Raw genomic sequence first — 11,893 nt, forward strand, 5'->3', positions numbered from 1 at the left:
TTGTTCATCAAGTCACCCTGCCAGGTCAACCCACCAAGTCGACTCTTTAAGTTTGTTCTTCAAGTCGCCCCACCAAGTACTCTAACCAAGTCGATTCTTCTAGTGCATTCATTAAGTCACTCAACCAAGTACTCTCACCAAGTTGACTCTTTAAGTCCTTTCATCAAGTCACCCCACCAAGTCAACTCTTTAAGATTGTTCATCAAGTCACCAAAACAAGTACAAGTACTCTCACCAAGTTGACTCTTTATGTCCGTTCATCAAGTCACCCTACCAGTTTGGACAACCAAGTAGACCCACCAAGTCGATTCTTTAAATCCGTTCATTAGTTCACCCCGCCATGTACTCTCACCAAGTGGACTCTTTAAGTCTGCTCATCAAGTCGAGCCACCAAGTACTCTCAGTAAGTTGACTCTTTGAGTCCGTTCATCAAGTCACCCCACCAAGTACTCTCACCAAGTCAATTCTTCAAGTGCGCTCATGAAGTCGAGCCACCAGGTACTCTCACTAAGTTGACTCTTTAAGTTTTTTCATCAAGTCACCAATGCCAATCTTTGTCTCCGTTAACAACCTCATGAGAAATGGGGTCGTGGATGGCTATTCGGTCACATTTTTCATTGAATTGGGTTTTAAGGTACTTGTGCACTGAGTGTACATTTTTGATGTAGAGTAAGCCTTGCACTAATAGCTTATATTTTGGCCAAGCCAATCTGGGCGAGCCATGCTGGCCGACCCGATCTAGGTGAGCCATGCTGGGCGACCCAATCTGGGCGAGCTGTTCTGGCCGAGCCATGCTGGTCGAACTGATCTGGGCGATCCATTCTGGCCAACCCGATCTGGGCGAGTGATGCTGGCCAACCTGATCTGGGCGAGCCGTTCTGGCCAAGCCATGCTGGTCGAGCCGATTTGGGTGAGCCATGCTGGCTGACCCGATCTGGGTGAGCCATTCTGGGTGAGCCATTCTAGCCGAGCCGATCTGGGCAAGCCATGTTGGCCGACCCGATCTAGGCGAGCCATGCTGGGTGACTCGATCTGGGTGAGCCATTCTGGCTGAGCCATGCTGGCCGAGCCAATCTGGGTGAGCCATGCTGGCCGAACCGATCTCGATGAACCGTTCTGGCTGAGCCATTCTGGGTGAGCCATGCTAGCCGACCCGATCTGGCCGAGCTCCAAAAACGGTGTGGTGGATGGTTGTTTGGTCAAATTTTTAATTGAATTAGATTTTTATGGGAGTTTTTTGTGCTATCACAGATTTCTAATGTAGAGCGAGCCTCGCACTAATAGCTTATATAGGAGAGGTTGTTACCGCGAGCCTCTCCCATGCCCCTTTCATTGATTCAACATTGGTGTCTAGGCGGATCGGATTGTTGGGTTTTCAAATGGTGTATGCTGATGTTGAATCAATGAAAGGGGCATGCAGCGATCTCAGTGCTTTTCCTCGGCTCTCCTTTAGATCATGTTTTTTGATGACTCAATTTTGGAAAAGGTGAGGCAGTGGTTGCCGATCCATGGTGTGTCTTTTTGGTGATTTTAAAACTTGATCTAAATGTGAGCCCTTGTCTAGCACTTCGGCGTTGCCTTGTATAATGGCAATTTGCTATGGGTGCTCGGTGCTCTAGCAATTTTTCATGGTGTACTTATCGCGGCCACATGGGAGCTTTAATATCGAAAGCTCTTGGCAAAAAATGGTGGCCGAGCCATGCTGGCTGACCTGGTCTGGCTTAGCCATTTTTGTCGACCAGATCTGGCTCTTCTTTCTCACTCCATCGGCAAAAATTTGGGAGTTGTTCGATAGTGGTTGTCATTCCAATGTGTCATTGCGGTGATCTGGAGAGCGATGCTAAGGGTAGGAGCTTGCATCTAGCATTTGGGGATGTTTGTGGAAGCGAGCAGGGGAGCTTCTCTTATCGGAACCTCTCTGTGGCCTTTGAATATAGACCCAGTGCTGACGATATCGATGGATATGAGCCTTGGATTCTAAAATTGTTCAGCTAACATTGGTTTTTGTGAGAGATGGGTACAAAAGCACTTCCCGATTGATACGTGGGATCTCCCTAAGATCGCCTCTGTGCCAACTCGATTGGCACAACATTGGGAATGGTTCGACAGTGGTTGTCATTCCAATGTGTCATCGGGATGTCTTGGAACACGACCTTTCAAGGGCGAGCTCACGTCTAGCACTTGGATTGTGCGTTGTCACAAGTGAATGGGGAGATCTCTCTATGAACGACAGCATGGTGATTGCAAGAGAAAATTGACTTAGTAGTTGGAGCATTGGCCTCAGGCCATTGTGATGGCCTTACAATTTCTCTATAATTGCAACCTATGTTTATGCAGTAGTAGAGTTTGCATGTAAGATTGGCCTTTGTTCTTGATAGTTCCAAGAGATGACCTCCGAAACTTTTGGATTGGGCCCCTTCAAGGTGAAATTCATCCAGTTGATCGGATGAGCTTGATGACCATTTCACTCCCTTGGCTTCATGAATTCAAATCCCATCCAGCTACCATAGACACTCCAAATGCCGAGCCATTGTTACCATGCCATCCTACTCGGACTCCTAGATGATCAAGGCTGACATTGTGTCCGCTCCTCTCAAGTAAACCTCAAAAAAGGCATTGAGCAAAATGGTATTGTCGAGTCATCCTACCTGAGCCGAGCTGATCCTCCCGATCTCCAAAAGGTGGCCATTTCACTACCTTGGCTCCATTAATTCTGATCTCCTAACCGATGACAATATTTTTCTCCTCTACCAACCTCATAAAAAATGGGGTCGTCTCTGGCTATTTCGTCACATTTTTCAATCATTTGGATTTTTAAGGCAGTTGTCGGTGTGTTCGCTAATTTCTAATGCAGAGCGAGCCTCACACTAATAGCTTATATAAGAGAGGTGGTTGCCACGAGCCTCTCCTGTGCCCCTCTCATTGATTAGATGCCGGTGTCAAGGTGGATGGATATGTCAGATTATGAAATGGTGGATGCCGACATTGAATTAATTAGAGGGGCATGAAGCCCACCCTCGAGGTGCTATTCCTTGACTCTCCTTTAGATCATGTTTTCTTGTCACTCAGCTGGCACAATTTTGGAAAAAGGTTTGGCAGTAGTTGCCAGCCCTCACCGCATCTACCTGGTGATTTTAAAAGTTGATCTAAAATGGGAGCCCTAGTCTAGCACCTCCGTCTGGTGTTGCTCGGGTATTGCATAAATTTTTGCTATGGGCACGAATTCCCCAACGAATGCCTACCCTTGGACTGTCTCTTAGATCACCTTCTTCGATCACTCGGCTGACATAATTACAGAAGAGACTTGGCAGCAGTTTCCATTCTACAGTGCATCTGTTCAGTGATTTTGAAGTTGATCTAATGGCGAGCCCTTGTCTAGCCATGAGATGGGTGCTTGGCACTCTAGCAATTTTTTGTGTGCCTATCGTGGCTACAATGGGAGCTTTGATAACAAAAGCTCTCCGCGACCCTCCCTAATAGAATCACTGCTGGTGTTCGAGAAAGACACATTATTCTGATTTGGAATATTAGCACCAGCATCATTTCTATTGGGAGGGCCGTGAAGCCATCCCGATTTTGTTATGCGAGGGCTCTCTCCCTAGAGTCGTTCTCTTTGCAACAACTTCTTTGGAAAAAAAAATTTGAAATGGTTCGGTAGCAGTTGTCATTCAAATGGTGTCATTGTGGTGGTTGCCTGGGCAGCGATCTGAAGGGCGAGCCGTTGTCTAGTAGTTGGGCTACGCATCACACGTGACAAGGGAGCCTTTGTAATCAGAAGCTCCCCGTGACCATTCGATGAGAAGAGCCATTGCTTGTGTGAGCAAGGATGAATGGAGCCTCGGATTCCAAATGAAATCAACGACATCGGATCTATATATAAGAGCAGAATGAAGTGGTAGCCCATTTGCTATGCGCGGCTCCCCAAAGTTGCTCATCTTTCTCACTCCATCGGCACAATTTTGGGAGTTGTTCGAGAACAGTTGTCATTCCAATGTGTCATTGCGGCGATGTGGAGAGCGATGCTAAGGGTGAGAGCTTGTGTCTAGCATTTGGGATGTTTGTGTGAGTGAGCAGGGGAGCTTCTCTAATCAGAACCTCTCCATGGCCTTTGAATATATAGACCCAGTGCCGACGATATCGATACATTGGCCTTAGATTCTAAAATTGTTCAGCTAACATTGGTTTTTGTGAGAGATGGGTATGAAAGCACATCCCGATTGCTATACGGGAGCTCTATAAGGTTACCTCTATGCCAAATCGATCGGCATAACATTTCGAATGGTTCGACAACAGTTGTCGTTCCAATGTGTCATCGGGGGATGTCTTGGAAAGTGGCCTTTCAAGGGTGATCTCGCGTCTAGCACTTGGATTGTGCGTCGCATCACAAGTGAATGGGGAGATCTCTCTATGAAATGGTGGATGCCAATGTTGAATCAACTAGAGGGGCATGAAGCTCACCCTCGAGGGTGCTATTCCAAGACTCTCCTTTAGATCATGTTTTCTTCTCACTCAGCTGGTGCAATTTTGAAAAAAGGTTTGGCAGTGGTTGCCAGCCCTCACCGCGTCTACTTGGTGATTTTAAAACTCAATCTAAAATGGGAGCCCTCATCTAGCACCTCCGTCTGGTGTTGCTTAGGTATTGCATAAATTTATGCCATTGGCACGAATCCCCCAACAAATTCCTATGCTTGGACCCTCTCTTAGATCACCTTTTTCGATCACTCAACCGATGCAATTATGGAAGAGACTTGGCAACGGTTGCCATTCTACACCGCATCTGTTCTATGATTTCGAAGTTGATCTAATGGCAAGCCCTTGTCTCTAGCCATGAGGTGGGTGCTTGTCACTCTAGAAAAAAAAATTTCATGCCTATCATGGCTACAATGGGAGAGGTGGTTGCCGCAAGCCTCTCTTGTGGCCCCCTCATTGATTCAACGCCGCTGTCAGGGCGGATGGATATGTCAAATTTTGAAATGGTGGATGTCAATGTTGAATCAATTAGAGGGGCATGAAGCCCACCCTCGTGGGTGCTATACCTAGACTCTCCTTTAGATCATATTTTCTTGTCACTCAGCTAGCGCAATTTTGGAAAAAATATTAGCAGCGGTTGCCAACCCTCACCGCGTCTACTTGGTGATTTTCATACTTGATCTAAAATGGGAGCCCTCGTCTAGCACCTCTGTCTGGTGTTGCTCAGGTATTGCATAAATTTTTTCCATCGGCGTGAATCCCCCAATGAATTCCTAGGCTTGGACCCTCTCTTAGATCACCTTCTTTGATCACTCGACCGATGCAATTACAGAAGAGACTTGGTAGCGGTTGCCATTCTACACCGCATCTGTTCTGTGATTTTGAAGTTGATCTAGTGGGGAGCCGTTGTCTATGGCCATGAGGTGGGTGCTTTCGCAATGTAGCAAAATTTTTTGCATGCCTATCATAGCTACAATGGGAGAGGTGGTTGCTGCGAGCCTCTCCCGTGCCCCCCTCATTGATTCAATGCCGCTGTTAGGGCGGATTGATATGTCAAATTTTGAAATGGTGGACGCCGATGTTGAATCAATTAGAGGGGCATGAAGCCCACCCTCGAGGGTGCTATTCCTGGACTCTACTTTAGATCATGTTTTCTTGTCACTCAACTGGCGCAATTTTGGGAAAAGGTTTGGCAGCATTTGCCAGCCCTCACCGCGTCTACTTGGAATCTTCAATGAGGAATTCATAGTAAGCGCGAGTCATGAGCTCGCATTGACTATGTCCCTACCCTTTGTACACACTGCCCATTGCTCCTACAGATTGAATGATCTGGTGAAGTGTTCGGATCATGGTGATGACGACAGTTCCTGTCGGCGATGTCACAAGAAGTTCACAGAACCTTATCATTTAGAGGAAGGAGAAGTCATAACAAGGTTACTGTAGGTGAACCTGTAGTAGGATCATTGTCGGTTCAAGACCCTGAATCGTGTAGGGGATGGAGCTGGCCTCCTCCCCGCCCCCAAAATCTTGATTACATGCGGACACTCGGCCCTGCAGCGATGTGCTGGATGGCCAAGCTATGGGTCTAGTGCCGTTGAGGTTGAGGGTCACATCAAATGCCCATGATCGAAAGTGTGGATTCCCCACGGGGCGAAGAAGATGCTAGAATGCAATCTAGATTAGGATCGGTGACTTCAAACAACATCCACCTCAGAGCGAGAGGTCTCTGCTCAGTTGCAGTTCAGAGGGGGTCTAGGCCTTGTCCCCCATTGAGATTTCGACGGTGGCAAGTCAAGACTGCTGCAACCCCCCATTTCCTTGCCCAGGTGTGTTGAATCGTCACTTCGAGCATTCTATGTTTAGGATGGGTGCACTCACATGATTTGCGGGGCAGGGGCCCTGTCTACTGACATGGCTCTCCCATTCGTTACCTCCCACCTTTGCAAGTTGATGTGGCAAGGACACACCACAGTGTTCCTCATCGCACCCATTGGGTGCTTGGGGTTTGAGATGTGTCAACACCCAACACACGGGTGCATCGCACACCTTAGAAATCTAAAGAACGAAGCGCGAGCCAGTGCCTTGCATGCTTGGGTCACTGAAAGACAAAAACAAAACAAAATCATGACTCTCGGCAATGGATATCTCAGCTCTCACCACCATGAAGAATGTAGCGAAATGCGATACTTATTTCGAACTGCAGAATCTTGTGAATCATCAAGTCTTTGAATGCAAGTTGCGCCCGAGGCCTCGGCCAAGGGCACATCTGCTTGGGTGTCGCACTATAAAATTTTTCACTCCCTAGTGAGGAGTGAAGATGGCTGTTCGTGTCCGCGAGTGGTGCGTGGTCAGTTGAAATGAGCACGAGGTTCGTCGATTCATCGCGATGAGCGGTGGCTCGCAAAGGCTGGCGTTGGTTTGCGCCGATCGAATGATTCCTCGCGAGGAACTTTATTCTGGGCTCAGTGGCCCACTGCAGTGCGGGCATTGCCACATCTCTACCGCATCCCCAAGTCAAGCTTGAGTACCCACTAAGTTTAAGCATATCAATAAGTGGAGGAAAAGAAACTTACCAGGATTCCCCTAGTAATGGCGAGCAAACCGAGAAGAGCCCAGCATGAAAATTGACGGACGCGCTTGTCGAATTGTAGTCTATAGAAGCATCCTCAGCGACGGACCAGGCCCAAGTCCCCTGGAAGGGGGCGCCAGAGAGGGTGAGAGCCCCGTTGGGCTCAGACCCTATCGCACCATGACACGTTGTCGGTGAGTCGAGTTGTTTGGGAATGCAGCCCTAATTGGGTGGTAAATTTTGTCCAAGGCTAAATACGAGCGAGAGATCGATAGTGAACATGTACCACAAGGGAAAGATGAAAAGGACTTTGAAAAGAGAGTTAAAGAGTGCTTGAAATTGCTGGGAGGGAAGTGGATAGAGGCTGGCAATGTGCCCCGGTTGGATGCAGAATGGTGTGAGCCGGTCCGCCGCTCGGTTCGGGGGACGTGCCAACACGGGCTGTCGCGGCAGCACAAGCATGACCTTCTGGTCGCACAAATACTTCTGTCACAACAGTCAAGGAGCAAAGCGTACACCTTTATGGTAGGCTCTTGGGCACCTGTGTGCTCATGGCGCTGGCCAGCAGGCTTTCCATCCAACTCGTCTTGAAACACGAACCAAGGAGTCTAACATGTGTGCGAGTTGGCGGGTTGGGAAAACCCGCGAGGCACAAGGAAGCTGACTGGCAAGATCCCCTCTCAGAGGGTGCATCGCTGACTGACCCTAATCTTCTGTGAAGGGTTCAAGTGCGAGCACACCTGTTGGGACCCGAAAGATGGTGAACTATGCCTGAGCAGAGCGAAGCCAGAGGAAACTTTGGTGGAGGTCCACAATGATACTGACATGCAAATCATTCATCTAACTTGGGTATAGGGGCAAAAGACTAATCAAACCATCTAGTAGCTAGTTTCCTTTGAAGTTTCCCTCAGGATAGCTGGAGCTCACGTGCGAATTTTATCGGGTAAAGGAAATGATTAGAGGCATCGGGGGCATAACGCCCTCGACCTATTCTCAAACTTTAAATAGGTAAGTCGGCGTGGCTGCTCTGTTGAGCCACGCCACGGAATCACGAGCTCCAAGTGGGCCATTTTTGTTAAGCAGAACTGGCGATGCGGGATGAATCGAAAGCTGAGTTATGGTGCCAAATTGTGCGCTAACCCAGATCCCACAAAGGGTGTTGGTTGATTAAGACAGTAGGACGGTGGTCATGGAAGTCGAAATCCACTAAGGAGTGTATAACAACTCACCTGCCGAATCAAATAGCCCCAAAAATGGATGGCATTGAAGCGCGCAACCTATACTCGGCCGTCGGGGCAAGTGCCAGGCTCCGATGAGTAGGAGGACGTGGAGGTTGTTGCAAAACCTTAGGTGTGAGCCTAGGTGGACCAGCCCCTGGTGCAGATCTTGGTGGTAATAGCAAATATTCAAATGAGAACTTTGAAGACTGAAGTGGGGAAAGGTTCCATGTGAATAGCACTTGGACATGGGTTAGTCGATCCTAAGAGATGGGGAAACCCTATTTCAAGGGTGCACTTTACACGATTATTAAAAGGGAATCGGGTTAATATTCTCGAACCGGGACGTGGCGGCGGACGACAATGTTAGGAAATTTGGAGATGTCGGCGGGGGCCCCGAGAAGAGTTATCTTTTCTTTTTAACAGCCTGCCCACCTTGAAATTGGTTCAATCAAAGATAGGGTCCAGTGGCTGGAAGAGCACCGCACATCCCACGGTGTCTGGTGCACCTTCGGCAACCCTTGAAAATCTAGAGGACCATTTACTGTTCACACCCGGTCGTACACATAACCGCATTAGGTGTCCAAGGTGAAAAACCTCTGGTCAATAGAACAATGTAGGTAAGGGAAGTCGGCAAAATGGATCCGTAACTTTGGGAAAAGGATTGGCTCTGAGGGCTAGGCCTAGAGGTCTGTGCCCCGAACTCGTGGGCTATTAGCAGCCTACCCCAACTGCTCCTGCGGCAAGGGTGGGCCGTCGCGTGCCGATCGGGCGATGGATGCAAGATACCCCCTTCGGAGGGCTTTCCCTAGGCGGCAAACAGTCGACATAGAATTGGTACAGACAAGGGGAATCTAACTATTTAATTAAAACAAAGCATTTTGATGGTCCCTGCAGATGCTGACGCAATGTGATTTCTGCCCAGTTCTCTGAATGTCAAAGTTAAGAAATTCAACCAAGCGCGGGTAAACGGTGGGAGTAACTATGACTCTCTTAAGGTAGCCAAATGCCTCGTCATCTAATTAGTGATGCCCATGAATGGATTAACAAGATTCCCACTGTCCCTATCTACTATATAGTGAAACCACAGCCAAGGGAACGGGCTTGGCGGAATCAGCAGGGAAAGAAGACCCTGTTGAGCTTGACTCTAGTCTGACTTTGTGAAATGACTTGAGAGGTGTAGAATAAGTGGGAGCTTTTGGGTGCAAGTGAAATACCACTACTTTTAATTTTATTTTACTTATTCCGTGAGGCAGAGACAGGGCAATGCCCAAATTTTCGGCCTTAAGGTGCGTCTAGGCGCACCGATCTGGGCGGAAGACATTGTTAGGTGGGGAGTTTGGCTGGGGCGGCACATCTGTTAAAAGATAACACAGGTGTCCTAAGATGAGCTCAACGAGAACAGAAATCTCGTGTGGAAAAAAAGGGTAAAAGCTTATTTGATTTTGATTTTTAGTACAAATACAAATTGTGAAAGCATGGCCTACCGATCCTTTAGACTTTCGAAATTTGAAGCCAGAGTTGTCAAAAAAGTTACCACAGGGATAACTAGCTTGTGGTAGCCAAGCGTTCATAGTGACATTGCTTTTTGATCCTTCGATGTTGGCTCTTCCTATCATTGTGAAGCAGAATTCACCAAGTGTTGGATTGTTCACCCACCAATAGGGAACATGAGCTGGGTTTAGACCGTCGTGAGACAGGTTAGTTTTACCCTACTAATGATCTGTGCCAGGATAGTAATTCAACTTCGTACGAGAGGAACCATTGATTCACACATTTGGTCATTGCGCTTAGTTTAAAAGGGGCTTGCGTCATTGGATATCTCCGATCGGCGCACTAGCCCATTGGAGCAACCTTGGATATTAATTTCAAGTGGTCGGCGAGAAGAATCTTTTGCAGACGACTGAAATAAGCGATGAGGTATTGTAAAACCTTTTTCGCCCTAAGATTCAGCCCTCTGTCGCCTCGATTCATAAAACCTTTTTCGACTTTGAGGCAGGTGGGGTTTGTAATTTGCATGAGGGCGAGAAAATCTCCCAAGTGCCAAATTCCGAGTGGGGGTGGGGTTTGCAAGGTTTTTTCTTGCAAGCTTGTAACAATCTCTCAGGTGCCAAATTCTCAGCGGGTGGGGTTTGCAATTTTTGCGAGTGCGGGAAAATCTTCCAAGTGCCAAATTTCGGGCGGGTGGAGTTTGCAATTTTTTGTGAGGGCGGGAAAACTCTCCCAAGTGCCAAATTTTGAGCAGGTGGGGTTTTGTGAAAATTTCCGCGAGGGCGAAGAAATATAACAAGTGCCAAATTCCTGGCGGGTGGGGTTTTGCAATTTCTACCGGGGCGGAAAAATCTCCCAAGTGCCACATTCTGGGTGAGTGGGGTTTTGTGAAAATTTCTGCGAGGGTGAAAAAATCTCCCAAGTGCCAAATTCTTGGCGGGTGGGGTTTGCAATTTTTGCGAGGGTGTAAAAATCTCCCAGGTGCCAAATTCCTGGCGGGTGGGGTTTGCAATTTCCGCTAGGGCGAAAAAATCTCCAAAGTGCCAAATTCCAGGCGGGAGGGAGGGGTTTTGTAGAAATTTCTGCCAGGGTAGAAAAATCTCCCGAGTGCCAAATTTCGAGCGAGTGGGGTTTCGTAAAATTTCCACGAGGGGGAAAAAATCTCCCGAGTCCCAAATTCTAAGCTGGTGGGGTTTGCGATTTTTGGAAGGGTGAAAAAATCTCGCAAGTGCCAAATTCCCCGCGGGTGGGGTTTTGTGATTTCTGCAAGTGCAAAAAAGTCTTCCAAGTGCAATTTCCATGTGGGTCGGGTTTGTAATTTCTGTGAGGGCGAAAAAATCTTCCAAGTCCAAATTCTGAGTGGGCGGGGTTTCATAATTTCAAAGTGCCAAATTCCGAGCGGGTGGGTTTTGTAAATTTTGCGAGGGCGAAAAAATCTTCCAAGTCCAAATTTCGAGCAGGTGGGGTTTGTAAATTTTCATGAGGGCAGAAAAATCTTTCGACTGCAAATTCCAGGTGGGTCCTCGGGTTTTGTAATTTTTGCAAGGGCAGACGACTCATGTACATGATCCAAAATCGGTCAACTTATTTTTTTGGTTAACGCCCAAAGTTTTGAACTCAAATCGAGTTGGCTACCCCGACTCGAATCACCTCCGAATTTTTCGCACAACCCATGTCACCGTGCTCGACTTGATTCTAAGTGCCCCGAGTCATGTACGTGGCCAACTCAAATTGCGTTGAGCCTTAACTGCCTCCAATTTTTTCACACGACTCATGTCACCATGCTCGACATGATTCTAAGTGCGCCAAGTCATGAGCATGATCCAAAGGTGGTCAACTCTTTTTTTGGGTTAACGCCCAAAGTTTTCAACCCAAATTGTGTCGGCAACCCCGACTCATATCGCCTTGAGCCTTAACCGCCTCCAGTTTTTTCACAGGACTCATGTCATCATGCTTGACTTGGTGCCCCGAGTCATGTACGTGATCCAAAAGTGGTTAACTTCTTCCTTCTTTGGTTAACACCCAAAGATTTCAACCCGAATTGTGTCAGCAACCCCAACTCAAATCGCCTCGAGCCTTAATCGCCTGCAATTTTTTCGAACCGCTCATGTCACCGTGCTTGACTTGATTCTATGCGCCCCAAGTC

The 11,893-nt window shown here is 47.8% G+C and overlaps 2 non-coding genes across 2 annotated transcripts; both read left to right on the forward strand.

The window, feature by feature from the left end:
• The first annotated feature begins 6,596 nt into the window (after nucleotides 1-6,596).
• On the forward strand, nucleotides 6,597-6,750 carry LOC149578927 (5.8S ribosomal RNA). Its single transcript, XR_016358183.1, has one exon. It is a non-coding gene; the product is annotated as a 5.8S ribosomal RNA (ribosomal RNA).
• Nucleotides 6,751-6,974: 224 nt separating this feature from the next.
• Nucleotides 6,975-10,230, forward strand: LOC149578928 (25S ribosomal RNA). The gene has a single exon (XR_016357912.1). It is a non-coding gene; the product is annotated as a 25S ribosomal RNA (ribosomal RNA).
• Nucleotides 10,231-11,893: the final 1,663 nt, after the last annotated feature.

The sequence above is a fragment of the Cupressus sempervirens genome, chromosome 1 (genome assembly GCF_028749045.1).
Source record: "Cupressus sempervirens isolate cs-2001-9-10 chromosome 1, ASM2874904v1, whole genome shotgun sequence".
NCBI lineage: Eukaryota > Viridiplantae > Streptophyta > Pinopsida > Cupressales > Cupressaceae > Cupressus > Cupressus sempervirens.